We start from the raw sequence: 17120 nt of genomic DNA, 5'->3' as shown, positions 1-17120 counted from the left end.
TTCCTCCCTCCCTCCCTTTCTTCCTCCCTCCCTCCCTTTCTTCCTCCTTCCCTTTCTCCTTCCTCCTTCCCTTTCTCCTTCCTTCCCTTTCTCCTTCCTTCCCTTTCTCCTTCCTTTTCTCCTTCCTCCTTCCTTTTCTCCTTCCTCCTTCCTTTTCTCCTTCCTCCTTCCTTTTCTCCTTCCTTCCCTCCCTCCCTCCCTCCTTCCTCTCTCCCTCCCTCCTTCCTCTCTCCTTCCTCTCTCCTTCCTCTCTCTTTCTTTCTCTCTTTCTCTCTTTCTTTTTTTGATGGAGTCTGGCTTTGTTGCCCAGGCTGGACTGCAGTGGTGCAATCTTGGCTCACTGCAAGCTCCACCTCCCGGGTTCATGCCATTCTCCTGCCTCAGCCTCCTGAGTATCTGGGACTACAGGCGCCTGCCACTACGCCCCTCTAATTTTTTTGTATTTTTAGTAGAGATGAGGTTTCATTGTGTTAGCCTGGATGGTCTCGATCTCCTGACCTCGTGATCCACCTGCCTCAGCCTCCCAAAGTGCTGGGATTATAGGCGTGAGCCACTGTGCCTGCCTCTTGCTTTCTTTCTTTCGTTCTTTTCTTCTTTCTTTCTTTCGTTCTTTTCTTCTTTCTTTCTTTCCTTCTTTCCTTCTTTCTTTTCTTTCTTTCCTTTTATATGCAATGCACATGCTGCCATGTTCCAGAACCATTTGTTGTAATGACTATCATTTTTCTATTAAATGCCTTTGCATCTCTGTTAAAAATTGATTGTTTTAAGTGTAAGTCTGTTTTTGTACTGTCTACCATTGATCAGTGTGTCTATCCTTTCTCCAATACCACAACCCCTTTGTTATTTTAGTGTTTGTAATACGTCTTGACATAAGTTCTCCTGTTTTTCTCCTCTTTCTTTTTGATTGGATCACTTTCTTTTTTAAATCTATGACAATAATAGCTTTTTAAGGAAATTTGGCTGCAGTTTCAATTGATTTTGCATTACTTTACTTCTCTTTTTTCTTTTCTTTTTTTTTTTTTTTTTGGAGATGAAGTTTCACTCTTGTTGCCCAGGCTGGACTGCAATGCCATGATCTCAGCCTACCACAACCTCCGCCTCCTGGGTTCAAGCGATTCTCCTGCCTCAGCCTCCCGAGTAGCTAGTACTACAGGAATGTGCCACCACGCCTGGCTAATTTTGTATTTTTAGTAGAAACATAGTTTCTCCATGTTGGTTAGGCTGGTCTCGAACTCCTGACCTCGGGTGATCCACCCACCTCAGTCTCCCAAAGTGCTGGGATTACAGGTGTGAGCAACTGCACCCGGCCCTACTTGGCATTACTTTTCATTTGTCTTTGTTCATTTATGGGTTATGCCAGTAAAACAGTTTTTAGTTGAATCTTAAATTCTATCTACTTTGACACACTACTATTTTATCTATCATTCAGAAAGGAAGAAGTCTCTGATTGTAAGATGCATCCTGAGATGGAGATGTTAAAATGTTAAACATGTATTTTATATTAATATAAAATGGCCAATGTTAGAAAATTGTCATGAAAAGGAACAATTCATCCTGGTTTCATGGTCCTCAGAGAACTGGAGAATTTCTTTGACTTCATGAATGAGCAGAAAATTTCTTTTAGCTAATTTGAATTTGTTTCTGCCTCTCTATAAAGTCTAGTGAACATATCTTTACATTTAGGCAGCTGTATCAGTCCATTTTCACACTGCTGATCAAGACATACTTAAGGCTGGGTAACATAAAGAAAAAGAGGTTTAATGGACTCACAGTTCCATGTGGCTGGGGAAGCCTCACAATCATGGTGGAAGGCTAAAGGCACATCTTACATGGTGGCAGACAAGAGAGAATGAGAACCAAATGAAAGGGGAAACCCCTTATCAAACCATCAGATTTCATGAGACGTATTCACTGCCATGAGAATATAATGGGAGAAAGTGCCCCCCATGATTCAATTATCTCCCACTGGTTCCTCCCACAACAGATGGAAATTATGAGATCTACAATTCAAGATGTGATTTGGGTGGGGACACAGCCAAACCACATCAGCAGCCAAACACACAGATGATTTCTGGTGCCATCTCTCACATTTTATTTGTGTTTGTTTTTTTGGTTTTTAGAAGTATCCAGATTTCCTTCCACAGTAACCAATTTGTTGAGTTCACTATGCGTAAAATGACTTGCACAGAGGCATACACATTGTAACTGCTCTTCTCCTTAGGGGTTCATGTCTTGTAGCCCCACTGGCTTTGAATTTGGGCTAGTCCATTAACCTTTACCGTGACCCCTTTTTTTGCTAGTTTAATCTGCTTATCACCTGAGAAATGTATCAGGTTTATAGTTAAAAAGACATGGGTAATTTTGTGAGGATTATAGGATTATGTTTTTGTCATATGGACAGAGCTGAAGCTTGTGGAGGCACACTCTGGGTGCAAGGCATGGTCTGCAGGATTTATGTGTGTGATCTCATTTAAGCCTCATAAGGGTCTTAAAAGGTTGGCCTTCCGGATCCACGTGCTGTTGCTGAGGCTCAGGGAGGTGAGTGACTTTCAAATGGTCACATGGTGGTGCTGGAGGGGCCAGGATGGAAGCCTGCCTGCTCTCTGGTTCCAGGGCCAGGTCCTCGCGCCCCTTCCATCCCCGCAGGCAGGTTCATCGTGGACTCTAGACACAAATTATGAATCTAAATTGGCAATTCTCGAAGAGTTAGTCTACAGCATCTCGATTCTGATACATGAAGCATTTATAATAAACCACAATTTCAGGCTTATCTCTATTTAAACAGAGGGTATTTGGCTGCCAATCTTTTATTCATGATCTACCTTTTTTTTTTGGTGGAGTCTCGCTCTGTCACCCAGGCTGGAGTGCAGTGGCACAGTCTCGGCCCACTGCAACTTCTGCCTCCCAGGTTCAGGCGATTCTCCTGACTCAGCCTCCTGAGTAGCTGGGATTACAGATGGGCGCCACCACGCCTGGCAAATTTTTGTTTGTTTAGTAGAAATAGGATTTCACCATGTTTTTGTCAGGCTGGTCTTGAACTCCTGACCTCGTGATCTGCCTGCCTCGGCCTCCCAAAGTGCTGGGATTACAGGCATGAGCCACAGTCCCCGGGCCCTTCTTTTATTCTTATGAAATGGTTAAGAAAAATATATATTTTTAATTTCTCAATATTTGGTACTTTTGGTTCTGAAGCTAGGTGGATATTCCAGAGCCTGAAAGATCCTAGCCTGTCATATTATTAGGGACACTTCCACTCTCCTGAACTGCTCTTTTTTCCAGGTTTTCCTCCTCCTGTATCTCCTCCTCCTGTATCTCCTCCTCCTGTATCTCCCTAGCTATGAGCTTGTGTATTGTTCACGCATATTTACCGTTCACTGAAGTCCATTTTCTCCTCCTTTCTTGAAGACTTATTATCCGAGGCTCCAAAGGGATATGACAACCATAGACGCCAGCTCATGTGCTCGTCCTTCATGTATTAAATGCACCTTTTTATTGTGATGCTTTAACATCTTGGGGTCTGTGGACCCTGGAAGGACACCCCTCCCAGGGTTACTCACTCCTGGAGAGCAAACAACTCACCTTTCAGATGCAAACCAACCAATTCAGAGGCAATACCGCCAGCCACCTCTTTCACTGGCTTTTACACTCCAGGGCCACGACCCACCTACCCTGCACCCCAGTGCCCGGTGCCAGACAACTAGGGATAGCTACTGTGTCCAGAGTCTCCAAACTGATTCAAACCAGCCAACCCCAAGCCTGTCACTCAAGCCCGTCACTCTGCCTCTCCGTTTCTTCCCAGGGAAACCACAAGGGAGGCTCCAGCCCACGTTTCCCCCCAACCCCTTCTGCCTCCTGACCCACCCTGGTGCCTCCCCAGGTGCCCTCATGCCAGGCTTGGTGTGCACCCTCCTCTTGGACACAAAGTAACAAGCCACCTTTTAAATGATGGTTGTCTACTGATATATTGGCTTCACCATGCCTAAATAAGAATAAAACATGCATTTTAAGACACTTCAACAAGTATTCGTTTCTTTAGAAGGGAAATATGTGCAAACCAAACTAGAAGAATATATGTCACACATTCTGTATGCTGTGAAAACATGGGTACCCTATAAACTATCAAATTCAAACAGGAACATTGAAGGCTAGAGACTGTGTACTTCCATATCTTATGCAACAAAATATTTGCTTTGGGAACAAAATGGGTCATCCTTGCTTAAGTGTTTATAATATATTCATACAAAATATTTTCGTTTAGCAGGAAGTACCTTACACTGCCACGGCTTTTTTATAATGAATGCACAGTGTGAGTCATTTGTAAAAGCAGAACAATGTTTTTCTTCAAAATCTTACATTTCAAATTTGCTGAAAAATTCTCTGAAGTGGACCATTTCCCAGCACAGATGGTGTTGCACTATGAGAAAACGAGCTATCCATCGTGGTGTAGGTTGAAACTCTTTTACGATGCCAAGGCAATAATGTCACATAAAATCCTCCACTGGATGCTTCCCATTATACATCTGGTCAGCCAATATGTAAAGGTAATCATGGAGTCTGAGACATTTTCTAATAATGTTTAACCCATGTGACATTGAGCTTGAAATGATTAAATGTTCCTGGTAGTACTGGTGTGAGTGTGTATGTGTGTGTGTGTATGAGTGTGTATGTGTGTGTGTGAAGGAGAGAGACAGAGGAGTCTAATGTTATCACAGAAGGCACATCATGGTGCTACTCAAAAGGAGGATTTTCCATTCCTCTTCTAGCTAGAAAGTGATTTCCTAGTAAAAGTGAGCCTAAAACACCACCCTTATTGCCATGGTAGAGAGATGAAAACAAACCCCCTCCAGGGACAAGTATGCCCAGGTTAGAGAAGCATAATTCCAAAACTACTCAGGGCCTGCAGGGGAGTTACGCAGCTCAGCATTCATCCCTGGATATGCAGACCACACCTTGAATAAGTTTATAAGCAACAATTAAATTTTGAAATAAAGATCTTGAAAGGAGAAGCAGATATTTCCGGGTGGAGGAGGTCTGAGAATTCAGTGGGACTTAGGCAAAAATGTCATCAGCAGAGAGCATTCCTGGGTGATCCTTTACTGAGAGAAACAGAGTGAATGGGATCAGAATCTACTTAATATCTTTATTCTTTATAGTTCATATTCTATTGAGTACTAGAAAGCAATTGTTCCATTACGGTTGTTTTCATGAAGCTTGACTTAGATGAATTACTTTAAAAATACTGGGTTGACATTACCTGGCATTGAAGGATGTGGTGTTAAGGAATATAAAACATTGGGTTAAAAACTACCTTAAGAATTGGTCTTTAAGATTCCTGACTGAGGGTGTTGTGGTACTACATGAGGTCATATGGTTTGGCCCTGTGTCACCACCCAAATCTCATCTGGAATTGCAATAATCCCCACGTATCATGGGAGGGACCTGGCGGGAGGTAATTGAAAAATGGGGGCTTTTTTTTTCCCCCGTGCTGTTCTTGTGATAGTAAGTCTCACGAGATCTGATGGTTTTGTAAAGGGGACGTCCCCTGCACACGCTCTCTTGCCTGCAGCCGCCTAAGATGTGACTTTGTTCCTCATTCGCCTTCCGCCATGATTATGAGGCCTCCCCACCCACATGGAACTGTGAGTCCATTAAACCTCTTTCCTTTATAAATTACCTGGTCTTGGGTCTGTCTGTATTAGCAGCGTGAGAGCAGACGAATACATAAGGATACTGCTTTATTTTTCATAACCATCATTACTCAGTCCTAAGTGTTTCTCTTCCTCGAATGAAGACAGTGTTTGCTGTGGAGAGGGAATGAGATAATGACGACTCCGAACTCTTTGAATGAGCTCCCTAAGATGATGCTGAATCCTGATGAATATGTTTTGGTGCTGGGAGTTCTCTCTGGACAGGAAGTCCCTATGTTTATAGATAAATTAGGCCCATAAATACTGAGGTGGAAGGAAAGGAAAAGTCCCTTACAGATGTGTAAATGAATGACTTGACTCAAACTTACAAAAATAAACAAACAAATAAAAAAGATGTTCCAAGACTTAGGAGCAGTCAGTGTTACCATTAAAGGAGGGCGCTGGCTTCAATGTTGTCGACACTGGAACGTTGCTGTTTATTAATTTTGGGTTGTTTTACTTAGGTTAAGTTGAGATTGTTGGCATGCAAACCACATGTCATCAGCTTTATCTGTTTTAATCGCAGTGAGAAATGGAATTAACTGCTGAACCAAAACCACTGGAGAATAATCAGCATCACTGTTTTTCCTGAATCATGGATTTCCTAATCTTCAGAAGACTGGGGCATTTTGACTCATTTGACTACTGCAGTTTCCTCAAATTTTCTTATTAAAACTATTTAAAATAATATAGCAATAAAGAGGAACTTCCAACGACACCTCTTCACTGAATCTCAGCATCTACTTTGTTGAACAAGAATACCATGAATGTTTGATCTTTAGATCATTGAAACTTTTTTCTAAAAATCAGTCATGCTTCATCCAGAAAAGAATTTATATCCTTAAAGTCTCCTTTCACAAGAGATCCGTGGGTGCACTGAGGAACACAAGGCTTTATCTATTAAAAAAGGTAAAAGAATGTCCATGAACAACCTTTTGTTCTCCCAAGTTGATTCACCTTTACTAATTACATCCAGCAAGTCCTGGGCAGATCCTGATATTGACATAACTCATAATCCTGTTGGTCAATCTGGGGATCTTCTCTTAAAGAAGCTTCGTACTGGCAAATAGTAGGTCTCAGTAGCATGATCCCAATGTGAGCATGGTCTCTTGTACTGACATTTCTATTTTACTGATTTTGTTGTTAAGTGTTGTGCTGTGTGCCAGGCACCACGCCAAGCCCTTTAGCATTTCTAATTTATGTAATCGTCCTAATACCCTCATGAGGAAAGTGCTAGTAGTGTTCCTCCTTGCTGGGCAAGGATCCTGAGAGAGACGCCATCTGCTGATGTGTCCACGGTCCCAAGGCCAGGGGCTGGCAGGGCCATGCCTCTCTGGGTTCTTGGGCCATGGGCTGCATCACAGGCTCTGCTGTTATTCTTAAGGACCTCCTGATATGCAGTCAGTTTTGTATTTCTTTTTTTGTTTGTTTGTTTTTGAGACGGAGTCTCACTGTGTCACCCAGGCTGGACGCCCAAGCTGGTTGCCCAGGCTGGCTCACTCTGTCACCCAGGCAGTGACATGATCTTGGCACACTGCAACCTCCACCTCTTGGGTTCATGTGATTCTCTTGCCTCAGCCTCCCAAGTAGCTGAAACTACAGGGATACGCCACCACACCTGGCTAACTTTTGTATTTTTAGTAGAGATTGGGTTTCACCATGTTGGCCAGGCTGGTCTCAAACTCCTAATCTCAAGTGATGTGCCTGTCTCGGCCTCCCAAAGTGCTGGGATTTTAAGTGTGAGCCACCCACCTGGCCTGGTGTTATATTTCTAAATAAAATAGAACATAATTTCTGTATAAAGAGCTTGGGCTGTGGAGCCAGACTTGGGTTTGAATCGAGCTCAGATGCTTATTAGCTGGGTGAATTTTAGAAACGTGGTCACTTTCCTTTGAGTCTTTGCCTTATCTGTGACATAAAAATAAGTCAACTTGTAGGGATAATGACAATTAGAAAAAATGCCAAACACTGCGGATGGCACATGATCCTTAATTGCACTTTGTTGGGACCTATATAATGATCGATTAAATATTAATAATAAGGCAAAAAGGGATAGAAAAAAAGTGTTTCTACAAACAAGAGATCTGGAAATCACCACCCCATCCACAAATAATTGGGTCAATAATTGAATGCTGTTTTGTTTTCCAATCCTACCAGCCTCAATGAATATAGACCACCACACCTCTATGCATCAGACACATCCATCCTTTGGTTGAGCGAGACACAGGGTTAGTGAGTCTTACTGCATTTACTTTTCCTCCCTAAAACATGTCATCATGTCTTGTTTTCTCGAATTGATCAGTTTCAGAATGGCTTCCAAGATATTCATGGAACAACAAACTATTTATTGGTGGCAGAAATATCATATCCTCACCCTTCAATGGGCTCAAAGGAAAAAACAGCTGCTCCTTGGGTTTCCATGTGCTCAGCTCTCCATCACTGGCTTCTTGAACAACAGTCCCATCTGTGTGACTGTCTTGATGTTGTATTGTATATTTTATTAAAATACACAGGAGATACGCACTCACAGGTGCATATCATGTCCTATCCTGGTTTGTGGTTTTTCTATCCAAGGTGGTGGCTGTCGTACACTTGAATTTCTGAAGTCACCAGCACAGAGCCTCAGTGCCAGTGGTCATCAGCTGTGTTATCAGGTTTCAGGTATGAACTGCCATCACTTTATTGTTTTCTTACTTGGCATGCCTTTTTATCAATAGTTTTTGGGGTACAAGCGGTTTTGGTTATACGGATAAGTTCTTTAGTGGTGATTTCTGAGATTTTAGTGCACCTGTCACCCAAGCAGTATGCACTGTACCTGATGTGTAGCCTTTTATCCCTCACCCCCACAACCTTCCCCCCACCGAGTCCCCAAAGTCCATTATATCATTCTTATGTCTTTGCATTCTCATAACTCAGTTCCCACTTATAAGGGAGAACATATGATGTTTGGTTTTCCGTTCCTGAGTTACTTCACTTAGAATAATGGAATGGCCTCCAGCTCCATCTGAGCTGCTGCAAAAGACATTTTATTCCGTTTAATGGCTAAGTAATATTCCACAGTGTATATATACCACATTTTCTGCATCCACTCATTGGTTGATGGGCAATTAGGTTGGCTCCATATCTTTGCTATTGTGAATTGTGCTGCTATAAACATGCATGTGTAAGTGTCTTTTTCATAGAATGACTTCTTTTTCCTTGGGTAGATACCCAGCAGTAGGATTGCTGGATAGAATGGTAGTTCTACTTTTAGTTCTTTAAGGAATCTGCATGATGTTTTCCGTAGTAGTTGTATTGATTTACATCCCCACCAGCATGTAAAGGGTTCCTTCTTCACCACATCCATGGCAACATCTACTGGTTTTTTTTGATATTTTAATCATGGCCATTCTTGCAGGAGTAACGTGGTATCTCATTGTGGTTTTGATTTTCATTTTCCTGATGATTAGGGGTGTTGAGCTTTTTTTATATGTTTATTGGCTGTATATCTTCTTTTGAGAAATGTCTATTCGTGTCTTTTGCGCACTTTTTGGTGGAATTTTCTTTTTCTTGTTTGAGTTCCTTGTAGATTCTGGATGCTAGTCCTTTGTTAGATGCTTAGTTTGTGAATATTTTGTGGGTTTATTCTGCTGATGATGTCTTTTGCTGTGCAGAAGTTTGTTAGTTTAATTAGGTTTCATTTGTTTACTTTTGTTTTTGTCATATTTGCTTTTGGGGTCTTAGTCATTAATTCTTCGCCTAAACCAGTGTCCAGAAAAGCTTTTACAATGCTATCGTCTAGAATGTTTGTGGTTTCAGGTCTTAGATTTAAGTCTTTGATAAATGTTGAGCTGATTTTAGTAGAATTTGAGAGATGGGGACCCAGTTTCATTCTTCTACGTGTTTGCTGTCACTTCTGGTATGCATCCAGCAATTTGAGTTGACACTGTACATTAATCAGTAAGGTAAGTGTTTCTGTTTCTATTTATTCTAAAACTTCACATTGATGGTTAAGAAGGGAAACAATAGGTCACATTTTAAGCTAAGAAGCCTTTTTTTCATATTTTTAAAGAATTAAATACCATGATCACTGTTGAAAACAATCACTTAGGTTTTAATTTATTTCAAATACTGATATGAATGTGCAATATCTCTTCACTGTTCCATATCTCAACATAAGAGCAAAGCCTAGTAAACTTGACTTGTCTGTCCTAATGGGAAACATGACATTCTTTTAGGATCGACTATAACAGTCTATAATTTAAATATTATTAATGTAATACAACGGGCATGTACAGCCAACTAAAATCTGGCAGCAAGAAGGAAATCTCTCTCTCTCTCTCTCTCTCTCTGTGCTCCTTTATTGCAATTGTTTTTAATATTTAAAAGCCACCTTGAAGGAGAGATTCTCAAACAGTTTAGGTTCCGGAAACAAAACTCAGGATAAACGTGACATTCCTAGGCTTGTCTTGAATGAACATCTCCAAAACAATTTCTGAGCCCTTCGCTTAATGTAATAATAGCAATGGATCTCACCTTGACTAATGCAGGCACCCCTCACTCTGCATCATGGAGGGGAGGCCTCCCGGAAAGGAGTGGTGGACATCAGGTTAAGCAGACAGTTCTCGGAGCACAGAAAGCACAGACCTTCCTTCTCTAGCTACCATGAGAAAGGAGCTCAAAGGGTACGTGAGCCTGTCACTTCTTGTGCTAATCCTGAATCCTGTCATTTATGTCATAAATGAATATTTGAGATAGTTTTCCCCTTATTTTGTGTTTCACACTGTAATCAGATCATGAACAATTGAACTAAAAGTCAGTGTTTATTTCTTTTAAATGAATTAAAGAAACCTTGGCCTATCATTTCTCAAATCTTCCAGGTTATACGGGTAATGTGTTGAACATTTGCCCTACAATCAAAAGCAAATACTTTCTTCTAGGAGAAATAAAGCATGAATATGATTGCATGTTTCAAATCTAAGATTAAAGCAGCTTAAAAGTTTTAAGAATGGTATTTATTTGTGGCATTCTGTTGACATTTAAAAAAATAAATTTACAGCAGTTGATGTTGGGGGTGGCTAAATGCAGACTGTGATAATTATTGTCAGTTTACATGGCCTTTTTGATATTGTATTTCTAATGGGCATTGACAGACATCTTTGTATGCATGTTTTAGAGGTGAATAAATATTTAGTTCAATCTGATCACCGTGAGTTTTCTGATTTTGAGCCTTGTAAAATAAGGATTTATTTATACTAAATCCAATATTGTCCTTGGGAAGCAATATTTTACAAGCAAATAGATTACTGAATAGACTATGAGCTAGTACCTAGCTGACTATGATCGAGCCAGTTTGAAGACATTAGTCTCCAAATTCTGGCAATCCCATTCAGTTTACCATTTAAATAATACATTGTACCAACGGTGGGACTAAGGGTCTATCTTAATGGAGGCATGCACAGGAGAATAAGGAGATGGCTTGGATTAATGTTTCTGTTTTTTCTTTTTTTTCCAAAATATACTTTCAAGATGAGCTCTGATTTTTCTGACAGCCTGGTGATCAGGAGCAAGGTGACAAAGTGCTGTAACTTCTGCAGAGGAAAAATAAGTCTTCCCTAGGAAAGCGTTGGCTTCCCTTAAATGAGGCAGAAGAATGGACAGTGATCCACAACACTGGTTGTGGTATGGTGGCCATTGTGTGGCATTCGCTCTCATAGGTAGATGAGTTATTTCATTTGTTAAGTTGAATTTATTTGTGTCGTCTAGTCTAAATAAGTGAAAATGCTCAATGTTTCATTTTGCCCTGAGCTATACCAGTTCTTCCTTTAACTGGACCTTTGAGTATGACATCTACTCTCCTATTAGGTTGGTGCAAAAGTAATTGCAGTCTTGCCATTATTTTTACACCAACCTAATGTCTACTCTCCAATCGTAAGTGCCAGTGCAGGGGTGCGCTGTGTGTATCCTCACTGGGATGAGTAGGCCCCCTGAGCAGCACCTTACGAGGAGGTCTCTTAGGATCCTTATATGAAATCCTCCTTTTTCCTTCTCCCTCTATTCTCTGCAGCCCTGGTCACTATCTGTTACACGATGCATCTGTTTCCTGATTGTCTCCTCTCACCCCTACAGCCTGCACTGTCCAGTAGGGTTGGGATATTTGTTTTGTTTTGTTTTGTTTTCCACTGGTTTTTAATGAATACCTTGGACAGTGCCTGACACCTGACACGAATTCTATATGTATTTTTGGAATGAAGTTCATGAATAACTCAGCATAAAAAGCAGGAGTGGAGACACTGGTTCCCTGCAGAGGTCTTGCAGAATAGTGAGTTTCTTGACTATTTTTGAATTTCACAGACCACTAACATTTTCAACATTTTGGAGAATGACAGAGGTTCATAAATGTCAATTTGGCTAATAAGGATTTTAAAGCAAACAAACAAAGCTATTATCTGATATTACTATAATTTCATAAAAGAGTTTTAAAACTGGTGCCAGGAAATGCCCATATTTCTGGAATCGGGTGCTGTGCTTGTGTGTGTGTGAGGTGCATACACAGTGTATCTGCTTAAGCAAAGGCAACATCTTACTTTTGAACACTGTTATTCCATTATTCTGGATGTTGCTCTGAGGGTGTTTGTAGATGAGATTTACATACAAATCCCTGCACTTTGAGTGAAGCAGGTCTCCCTTCCTAATGTGGGCAGGCCTCATCCAAGCAGTTGAGGGCCAGAAGAGAACAAAGGCTGACCTCCCCTGACCTGCCAGGATTCTGTGGCAGGTGGCGCTTGGATTTGAACCTCAGTCTCCTCTGGGTCTGTGGCTTGCCATCCACCCCACAGGTTTTGGACCTGCTAAGTCCCTGGGATCTCCTAGGACAATTCCTTAATATCTGTGTCTCCATTCCTCCCTCTCTGTAGGCATCTTGTTCACCTGTCTCTCTGCAGAAGCCTGACTAGTGCATTGGCCTGGGCAGTACTTAACGGGTTGGGAGTGGGCGGGAATGATGTGCGCTTTGAGTGTGGCCATGTGGTGATACAGTTGAAGCAGAGGGGAACTTACAATCCAGCTGCCCAGGGTTCAAGTGTCCACCCTGCTGTTCATTAGTTGGTTGACCATGGGCGGCTCACATAAGCAGCCTGGAGGTAGGCTATGTAAATTGGCACAGACCTTCCCACATTAGTGGGAAAAGATGACCAAATAGAAACACCATTGTTAGGGTGATGGGCGAAAAGCCTGCCTGGTTTTGTTCTTGGAAATCTGCTTCTCGAGAAATCAGGAGAGAGGACTGAAGTCATGATGGCATTGTTAGGTCGTGACCATGTCACAACCGTAAGCATTTATGGTCCCAAACACTCGTCTCACAAATGTAACCTTATATGCGAGGGCTTCATAGACTGAACGCTAAATTACCTCATCTGAATTTGCCTGAAGTTACATAACTCTGACTGGGTAAAGGTAAGTTTCATAATTCGTATCTAAGATATTTTTGAGAGTTTTTAAAATAAAAATCTTTTAAGACTGAGTGTGTTCGTCTGTTCTTGCGTTGCTACAAGGAAATACCTAAGACTGGGTGATTCATAAAGAAAAGAAGTTTAATTGGCTCGGGGCTCTGCAGGCTGTACAGGGAGCGTGGTGCCAGCATCTGCTCAGCTTCTGGGGAGGCTCAGGGAGCTTTCAGTCATGGCGGAAGGTGAAGGGGGAGTCGGCTTCTCGTCTGGCAAGAGCAGGAACAAGAGAGGAAGAGCGGGGGAGGTGCCACGCTCTTAAACAACCAGATCTCCCAGGAACTCAGAGTGAGAACTCACTTATTACTGTGAGGAGGACACCAAGCCATTCATGAGGGATCTGTCCTCATGACCCAGACACCTCCTCCCAAGTTTCATCTCCAACATGAGGAGTTGCATTTCAACATGAGACTTGGAGGGGACAAACATCTGACCCATATCAATGAGTGCTTGAAATGTTACAATATATTCTTTTTTCTTTTCCTTTTTTTTTTTTTCCCGACAGGGTCTTGCTCTGTCACCCGGGCTGGAGTGTAGTGGTGTGAATATGGCTCATTGCAGCCTTGACCTCCTAGGCTTAAGCAATTCCTCCAACAAGTAGCTAAAACTACAGCCATGCATCACCATTCCCAGCTAATTTTTTATTTTTATTTTTGTGGAGATGGGATCTTGCTATGTGGTCCAGGCTGGTCTCAAGCTCCCAGCCTCAAGCAATTCTCTCTTCTTGGCCTCCCAAAGTGCTGAGATTATAAGCATGAGCCACCACACCCAGCCTTAGATTATTGATGTATGTTAAGAAATTAGTATTATTAACATCAAAAACCAAGCAACCTGATTAAAAATGAGCAAAAGATCTGAGTAGACATTTCTCCAAGGAAGATACACCAATGGCCAACAAGCACATGCTCAACATCACTAATCATTAAGAAAACACAAATCAAAATCACAGTAAGATATCTCTCCGCACCTGTCAGGATGGCTACTCTAAAAGCAAATGGAAACACACTCCAGGAAACACCAAGTGTTGGAACCCTCGTATGTTGCCAGTGAGGATGTAAAATGGTGCGGCCACTGTGGAAAACACTATGGTGGCCTGTCAAGAAAGTACACAGTCCAACCATATGGTCCAGCAATTCTTCTAGGCATACACACCAAAAGGGTAAAATCAGGGCCTCAAACAGGTATCTGTATATCCATGTTCATATCAGCATTATTCACAGCAGCTAAAACATAGAAACAACCCGAGTGTCTGTTGAAGGAGGCATGGTTCTATGCAACATTTACACACGACGGAATATTATTCAGCATTGAAAAGAAGGAAACTGGGCCGGGCGCGGTGGCTCAAGCCTGTAATCCCAGCACTTCGGGAGGCCGAGGTGGGTGGATCATGAGGTCAGGAGATCGAGACCATCCCAGCTAACACGGTGAAACCCTGTCTCTACTAAAAATACAAAAAACTAGCCAGGCATGGTGGCGGGCGCCTGTAGTCCCAGCTACTCGGGAGGCTGAGGTAGGAGAATGGCGTGAACCCGGGAGGCGGAGCTTGCAGTGAGCTGAGATCACGCCACTGCACTCCAGCCTGGGCGACAGAGCCAGACTCCGTCTCAAAAAAACAGAAAAAAAAAAAAGAAGGAAACTCTGATTCATGTCATGATATGGATGAACCCTGGGGGCGGTGTGCTAAATAAAATAAACCACACACAAAATCGCACTCCGAGTCCGCTTATATGAGGTATCCAGAGTGGCCAAAATCCTAGAGACAGAAAGTAGAATGGTGGCTGCCAGGGGCCAGTGGGAGGAGGAATGGGGAGGGAGTTAGTGTTTAATGGGCAGAGAATTTCAGTTTTGCAAGATGAAAAGAGTTACAGAGATAGATGGTAGTGGCTACAGAACAGAGTGAATGCACCTATTGCCATAGAAACAAACACTTAAATATGGTTAAAATGGGAAATTTTATGTATATGTTACCACTATAAAGAAGAAATTAGCATTGTTTCTTTCCATCTTAGCTTTCTTGTCTTTGGTAATTTTTTTTTTTTTTTTTAGGTTATGTCAACTTTATACTTTTGATTCCGGAAAGCAAGTATCATTTGTACATAAATTGACTGCACAATACAATTTCCTAATTTGATAGATAATCATCTCTGCTAATATTACAAATATTTATCTGGGACATTATCCTGGAAGTTTCAAAATCACAGATTGAAGTTGGGTTCATAGCCACTGAAAGATAATTGGCTTGTTTGGTCAAAGTTTGAGAAAGGAGAAGTTTAGCATGTTAGCACTCTCTGGAATTAGGGGCTTGAACAGTGAATTTTAGGCTCTGTATGAACCCCAAATGTCCCGAAATGGTGAGATGCATGAGGGTTCTCTGATTTAATCTCATATGCCAAGTGATGGCCTCTGTACTTCAAAATTAATATTTGGCAAATAAATAATTGACTCTCCTCACAAAGTCACTTCTAGGTGGATTAATCATGAAGACATATTCAATTTATTCTTCAAAAGATTGGCTGAACTCATGCAAAGCCTGGTTCTGTGCTGCACACTGGCGTTACAAAGGCAATGAACACACACTTGGACTCTAAGTTAGTTTGACACACGGTGTAGACAGACTCAGGACAGAAACTCTTCCTCTTGTTTTCAAAGAGCAGCAAAGATTCAGACAGGGTCTCTCGTAGAAGGCACAGGCACGGAAGGGCTAGAATCGTTCTGCAACTTGCATCCCTTTGGTCTCCTTTCTGGTGGCTTTAGCTAAAAGATCTTTGTGTCCTTAGCTGTAAATCAGCTCCGGGAAGCTGAGTCTTGTTTAAAGAACAGCATTGTGAACCGCTCTTCTCTAAGAGTTATATGTAATTTAAAGTAAATTTACATGGAAGCGGAAATGTCACTGTTTGAATTAAGAGATAGGCATTTAAAAGAAAGTCAAATTGAAATCATGGCTCAACAAATGGTTGATATATAGTCACTGACAAGCCATTGTGGCCATTACTGTGAACTCCAATCCGAGTCAACAATGGAAGATGACCTCTTTTTGAAAGCTTGCATAAGGACACTTTTAACTCTAATGAGTTCATGAATTTCTTTGACATTCCAACCTGTTGGCACCCTTCTAGACTCAGAAGCGTTGCTCTGTCAATGAGAATCCTCAACTGGGAGAAGAAAAAGTGCAGCTTCTCTGTCTTAAGAAATAAATGACATATATAAATGATGTCCAATCTACTGGGTTTCGGGAGCTCTGTTGTCAAAAGTTCAGTTCCTGCCTCATGGAGACGATGAAGGTAGAACTTTCTCTTCTGCAGTCCTTTCAACTGTGGGTAATGAGATGTTTAGCATTTAGTGTGTTTCAGGTGTGGATGGTGCTGCACAAAGGTGATAGGTTCTGGGTCTGCTTTCATTGGATCAGGAGCACCTGCAGCAGGTATTCTTGGCTGCATGTCTACAAGCCATCTCCGTGCAACTCCTTTCTTTCTATTGGTGCCATTGTTTTGTGCCAATATGGGGAGGGGGACAATGCATTCAATGATAATGCATCTCCAGTCCCAGAGAGTGAGCTATGACTAGTCAATGACAGTTCTACTAATTTTGTTCCCCTTTGCCACTTTTTGTCTTTGAGAAGGGCAAACGACCTGATTCTGGCCAGAGGTCCCTGAGGGAAGTCTTACAGGAAAGGCCTTCTCCATGAAAAAGAAGAAAATTTGGGAACTCTTGGCCTCTTTTCCTGCCTTGGAGATATTGTTTGAGGGTGTGATGTCTGGAGCTATGGCTATTACTTTGTGACCATGAGGCAAAAGCCAAGAGCATCTAAGAACATTGATAGCATTCAGCTGCTACTTCAGCTGCCCACCTTGGCTATGAACATTTTGTTATATGAAACAGTTAGGTTCCCTTAGTGTTTAAGCCACATTAAATCAGGCATTTTGTTACTTACAACACAACAAAAGCAAAT

General features: G+C 41.8%; 1 protein-coding gene across 1 annotated transcript in view; it reads right to left on the bottom strand.

Annotated features, from left to right (window-relative positions):
* Positions 1-17120, bottom strand: part of PFKP (phosphofructokinase, platelet) — a 43582-nt gene that overhangs the window by 4989 nt on the left and 21473 nt on the right. The window lies entirely within an intron of this gene.

This window comes from Theropithecus gelada, chromosome 9 (assembly GCF_003255815.1).
Source record: "Theropithecus gelada isolate Dixy chromosome 9, Tgel_1.0, whole genome shotgun sequence".
Taxonomy (NCBI): Eukaryota; Metazoa; Chordata; class Mammalia; order Primates; family Cercopithecidae; genus Theropithecus; species Theropithecus gelada.
The sequence above is the reverse complement of the archived record's forward strand: the minus strand, read 5'-3'. Positions and strand labels throughout refer to the sequence as shown.